The sequence below is a fragment of the Jatropha curcas genome, chromosome 8 (genome assembly GCF_041381405.1).
Source record: "Jatropha curcas cultivar XTBG-Jc1 chromosome 8, XTBG_Jcur_1.0, whole genome shotgun sequence".
NCBI lineage: Eukaryota > Viridiplantae > Streptophyta > Magnoliopsida > Malpighiales > Euphorbiaceae > Jatropha > Jatropha curcas.
Window position 1 is genome coordinate 11,887,240 of NC_143158.1, and position 6,000 is coordinate 11,893,239.

The window sequence follows — 6,000 nt, forward strand, 5'->3', positions numbered from 1 at the left end:
CTAAAAAGGACTCTTTAAGAATTATTTTGACTTTGGTGGCTCATTATGATCTAAAGCTTCACCAAATGGATGTAAAGACAGCCTTTCTTAATGGTGACTTAGATGAGGAAGTATTTATGGACTAACCAGAGGGATTTGTGGTCACAGGGAAGGAAATTTGGTGTGTAAGTTAAAGAAGTCAATATATGGACTAAAGCAAGCTTCCCGTCAATGGTATCTTAAGTTCAATAATACCATCACCTCATATGGTTTTACAGAAAACACTGTTGATCGGTGTATTTATATGAAAGTCAGTGGGAGCAAGCTCATCATTTTAGTCCTATATGTTGATTACATTCTTCTTGCTGCGAATGACGTTGGGTTGTTGCATGATGTAAAGGGTTTTCTCTCTAAGAACTTTGAAATGAAAGATATGGGAGAGGCATCCTTTGTGATTGGAATAGAAATATTCCGTGATAGGTCACAAGGACTGTTAGGATTGTCTCAAAGAGCTCACATTGATAAGGTATTAGAGAGATTCAGAATGGAAAAATGCTCCGCTGGGATAGTTCCAATTCAGAAAGGGGATAGGTTCAACGAAATGCAATGTCCTAAGAATGATTTGGAACGTAAAGAGATGGAGTCTATTCCATATGCATCAGTGGTTGGGAGCTTAATGTATGTTCATACATGTACTCAACCGGATGTTAGTTTCGCCGTAGGAATGTTAGGGCAATATCAAAGTAATCCCGGGATGGAACATTGGAAAGCTGCAAAGAAAGTACTTAGGTATTTACAAAGGCACTAAGGATCATATACTCACTTATAGAAAGTCCAGCCATCTAGAAGTGGTGGGATACTCAGATTCAGACTATGCCGGTTGTGTAGATTCGAGAAAGTCTACATTTGGCTACTTGTTTCTTCTAGCTGGAGGAGCAGTATCATGGAAAAGTGGAAAGCAGTTTGTCATTGCTACTTCCACAATGGAGGCTAAATTTGTGGCATGCTTTGAGGCCACTGTTCATGCATTGTGGTTGCGGAACTTTGTCTCAGGTCTAGGCATTGTCGACAGTATAGCTAGACCGTTGAGAATTTACTGTGATAATTCTGCAGCTGTCTTCTTTTCTAAGAATGATAGATACTCTAAGGGTGCAAAGCACATGAATTTAAAGTACCTATCTGTGAAAGAAGAAGTGCAAAAACACAAATTGTCAATTGAGCATATCGGTATTGATCTGATGATAGCGGATCCGTTAACTAAAGGCTTACCGCCCAAAATCTTCACTGGCCATGTTGATAGAATGGGCATTATAGATAAGTCCTTGTTAGCATGATGTTCAGACTTATATATATACATATGGTTATTTTGCTCATATTATTGTGACACTTGGGAATTCAATTAAAGATGTGTTTTTGCTTATTCATGTGTTATCCACATTATAGATGTATACAATAATGGTTTGAGTGAGATAACAACAACATTTGATTGTGACAATGTATTGTTTGTTGAATGGTTTCTCCATTAAAGTTTATGAATTGAAGTGGTCTGTGATATATGGATGGAATCATGTCGATTAATGACTTGTGATCGCCATAATCCGATCATCTTAATTCTAATTAAGGTAAACATAATAGACTCAAGAAATGCACATGGGTCAAGTGGGAGATTGTTAGATTATTTAATAATCTATATGTGGCCCATGTGATTAAAGGGCTGGTTCTAATTAAGGTGGCCCAAGATGATGGTTATTGGGCTTAATGGATAAGAGCCAGTTAGGGTTTTAATACCCTTCCTCTGCCTTATAAAAGTAAAAGGAATCGACAACTTGGGGAGAACACAGAAAAGAAAACAAAATAGAGAGTGTGACGGCTACCTCAAACACATACGGTGATAGCTCATTTGAGAGAGCTCATAAAAGAAACTCCCGTAGCTGTTGATTATTCTCTGACCATTGAGAGAAAACTTACGGACAAAAGGCTAGAGGAACAAACGTAGATCTGCTGTTACGGAGAGAATCGAATTGCCTCAACGAGGTAACCCATAGATCTGCTGTTATGGATCAAGGTACGCTTCCGATTATTGTATATTCTTGCCAAACAAATTCTATAAATAATAGATCTGGGCTATATTAAAGATTATTTAACATAAACTACATAATACCCTTCTACGGTGATTTTGTCTAGAATATTTTATTATTTAGACAAATTATATTGAAATAAGTGTATATATTATCTCTAATAGAAGGAAGAAGTTTAAAAGTAATCAGATTAGACTTGTAGCAAGATCATGAAGTCGAATATTGGCTATGAATCGCCATCAAGTTGAGCAAGATGCTTTGTAAATTTGATCAAATTCTTCGATCAAGATTGTACTTTTTTATTCTTTGTAAAAGTGGTTTATTATTAAATTTCCTATATAAAAATATAGAAACATATTGATCTGTATACAGTTTCTTCTAATGAAATTTTCAGTTTGATTTCTTCTAGAAATTTTTTTTAAAATTAATTTGATAATGTGCTAAAGACTTTTTGAAAAGAATGGCAACCAAAGTAACGCATTTTAGACAAGATAATAAAGAAATATCTGTCATTGTATTGTCCTTTTTTATCATTGATGAAAGAAGTATTGGTCTTATTGACTAATTTAATACGTGTTACTTGGTTTTCCAGTTGCATCCCTTTCAAAATAGAAAATGAGTTACCTACAGGTTATAGCTCAGATGACAACACAAGTTGGGTATATGGAAAAAGCTTTTGGGTTCGGTCACTATTAAATACACCTGTAGAGAGAAGCAGGAAACATTAACTGTGACTAATCCCCAAACTGGATTATACGGTCTCAATAATAGAGTCCGAATACTTGTAGTTTACACACAAAAAATAAAAAAGAGTTAAGTTTTAAAATATATACATATACAAATAGGTACCATATAATTAATGTGATGTAAGTGAAGTTACCGTCTTATTTGGTTGTTCTATTAATATACATTATAGTCATAATCAAAGTATAATTTTCTATGCCAAGGAAGTCTTTCTAGTCTTCTTTCCACCATATTTGTGGAAAAATGTCGTCACGAGAAATTTGTTTTGAATGTAGCTCATGATAATTAATGTCTCGTATAATACTTGTCACATTTGATAAAATAATTTGTTTTAAAATACTTATTATATTTGTGATTTCAAAGATTAATAAGTTCAATTTTTTCTATGTTTACCATTTGTATAGAAACAATAATTATTACTTCTATTTAATGATTTTTTAGAGAATTAGTATTAAACTAAGGGTAATGCAGTCGATTTCTCAATAATTTATGGTAACTTAAATAAATTTAATGGTTTTCTTAAACAACGTAAAATTCCAAATGTGACAAGTATTATGGAACAAAAGTAGTATAAAATTACTGCTAGAGGAAATAATATAAATGAACTTTATGGAGTAATATTACGATATCATAATTTGAAGATGATTGAATGTTTAATTTTTTTAGACTTTTATTTTTTAACACTCAAATTCAGATTTATATTTATTTCAAATCACAACCCATATAATCTAAATCAAATCTCATATTCTTTTATAATTTTTTTCACTCTCTATATAATAATATTTTATTAAAAATTAATTGTTTTCATTTACATCTGCCAAATTAAAATTATATATATATATATATATATATATATATATATATAGTTATAGTTATAGTATTACCTATATAAAAAAATATGTTAGTTAGTCATCTCCAGATCTTCTCTTTATTTTAAATATAATTTATTAAAATTGTTGATTTTACATATGATATGGGTTAAATTCAATTGATTGATAATCTTAAAAATTTTAATGCTATTTGCAAATGAATTTATTTGACTTCTTTTGACATGAATATTTGAATACTACATTATATTAATATTTTTATAAATTTTCACTTGAAACATAAAATGTAACATGTGAAATAATTTTTAAATCATATAAAGTTTTCTCAACTATAATATATTATTTTTCAATTATGTTAGTTTTAAATTTTCAATAATATATTATTTTTTAAAAAAATTAACTAAGCAACTACGTCTAATCTGATTGGTCCTTTATAATTTCATAAATTTTATTCAAAAAAACAGACTAAGGAACAACTAAATCAAAGTATAAAACTTTGACCTTGTTAGGCAACTGCTTTTGAGATAGTGTTCAGCGTTTTGATTCTAATAAGGTTAAAGGTATGTTCAGTAAAAATAGTTGTTTTAACAGTTATTAGTTGTTTTAGTAGCATTTAGTTTGTTAACTGTCTTAGTAGTTTTTAGTTGTTAACTGTTTTAGTAGCTTTTTCATAAAATGCTAAAAACTAAATATTACTTAAGTTAACTTTTTTACAAAACGTTATCCTAACTTCAAAAAGCTAGTCCAAATGCTATGTTATCGAACAACTTTTTAAATAGCATTTAATCAAAACGATAAAAGCTACTTAAAAAGTTGTTGCCGAATACAACCTAAAACATTACTTTTATTAATTATATTATAGTAAGGTTTAGAGATTGAGGGAGTATTTCAAAAGATGCTATTCCCCAAATATTTAGTGTTTGACAATAATTAATTGAACTTTTTTTAATTATACTTATAGTTAATAGTTAATCAAACAATTATTTTTACCAAATATTTATACTTAAACTATAGTTAATCAAATAATTATTTTTACCAAATATTTATACTTTAAACCACTATGGTCCTATTGGGCTACAGTTTTTAGTATTTCAAAATATTATCTCTATTATGTATAATATTCGATAGCATAAAGTGTACACTAGTGTTTAGAGTTTGAGTGAGCAGATTATGAAATGTCATTCCATTTAATATTTAATGAAAAGTTAGTAAAACATCTCATAACTACTAAGATGGTACTAGCTACTAAAGACCGTGTTCAGGAATAGCTTCTCATGATGTCTTTAACATTTTGGTTAAAGTTAAAATACTATTTCTATTATTTATAGTGTTTTGTGACATAATATTTTTATTAATGCTTAGAGTTTGAAAAAAAAAATTACAAAATGTTATATTCCTTTCAATATTTGATAAAATGCTAATACAACAATTGAAACAGACCCTAAAATATCTAATAGCTATCAAACAAGTTCTACATAAACAATTAACTACCAACTACTAATTAATTAATTAAATAATTAGTATTCATTCCCCTTCGTTAATTAAACACTAAAAACAATATTTCAAGTTGAGAGTGCTTTTTTTTATTTTTATTTTAGGTAATTCTTTTCTTTTAACTAATTAATTAATATGAATTTCTAATGCCAAGTCAATTTCAAACTCAATAAAAATAAGGATCAAAATATTTTTTAATAGCTTATATGCATGTTGAGTATATTATTAGTTACATCTTTTGTATTTTGGCATAAGAGTTTTTGCTAAGAGTATGTGAGAGTACATCACATATGTAAATATTTACTTTTTGAGATCACAAACCTACAAAATATTAAGTTTTCATTTTAATTCAAATACGATACAGTAATCATGATCAAATAAGGCCCACAAAGATTAATCTCATTATATATAGATAGGCCCAAAATTGGAGCTCTACCCTAAAATTTCCACTGCCCAATATTTGCCACTTGCCACCTCAAGTCCAACCACTTTAGGCGAATCTCCGACATGGCGGTTGGCGTTATGGGTTAAGGGATGCATTTAGACTGAATTTGGGATAATTATACTAATTTGTATTTATGCTTCCTCATTAGGACCTGTAATTATAAGATGAACACCCCTAATAAAACTTCTTAGCTAAGCATAACCATAAAACCAAAATTGTCGTTTAGGTTTTAAATTGCTGGTTTCGATTATAAAAAAAATAAAATTAAAATCGAACCGTTTTTGGACAGTTTTGAAACTGCCGCTTTCGATTTTATTCCGATTCAAACCGAAATTAAATAATATATTTTTAACTTTTTAAAATGCTTTTTTAAGATTTGCAGGTTGAATAAATAATGATAATAAATATTATTATTAAAAAAAACTAAATCAAT